The sequence below is a fragment of the Camelina sativa genome, unplaced genomic scaffold (assembly GCF_000633955.1).
Source record: "Camelina sativa cultivar DH55 unplaced genomic scaffold, Cs unpScaffold12573, whole genome shotgun sequence".
Taxonomy (NCBI): Eukaryota; Viridiplantae; Streptophyta; class Magnoliopsida; order Brassicales; family Brassicaceae; genus Camelina; species Camelina sativa.
In genome coordinates, this window is record NW_010933613.1 from 1 (window position 1) to 353 (window position 353).

Consider the following 353-nt stretch of genomic DNA (forward strand, 5'->3'; position numbering starts at 1 on the left):
ACCGCTGTTTCAAGCCTCAAAGTTGTGTAAGTTCAGTTACTCCAGCACTGTACTACCACTTCTGTTTGCCACTAAGGCTTTGAGTCTTTTTGTTCAGTTGAATTAATAAATATGCTTTCTTTGTCAGTGATGTATCAAGCAATGATTTGTGTGGAACAATACCAGTAGAAGGACCTTTTGAACACATTCCTATGCAAAAGTAAGTTCTTTTATGACCAACAACATTTGTCCCTTACCACAAGCTTGTTTTCTAACGCAAATCTGCCCCATTGGTACAGCTTTGAGAACAACCTGAGATTGGAGGGACCAGAACTACTAGGTCTTGCAAGCTACGACACCAATTGCACTTGAAA

The 353-nt window shown here is 39.9% G+C and overlaps 1 long non-coding RNA gene across 1 annotated transcript; it reads left to right on the forward strand.

Annotated features, from left to right (window-relative positions):
* On the forward strand, positions 1–353 carry LOC104775347. The gene is made up of 3 exons (XR_765855.1): positions 1–26; positions 128–199; positions 279–353. It is a non-coding gene; the product is annotated as an uncharacterized LOC104775347 (long non-coding RNA).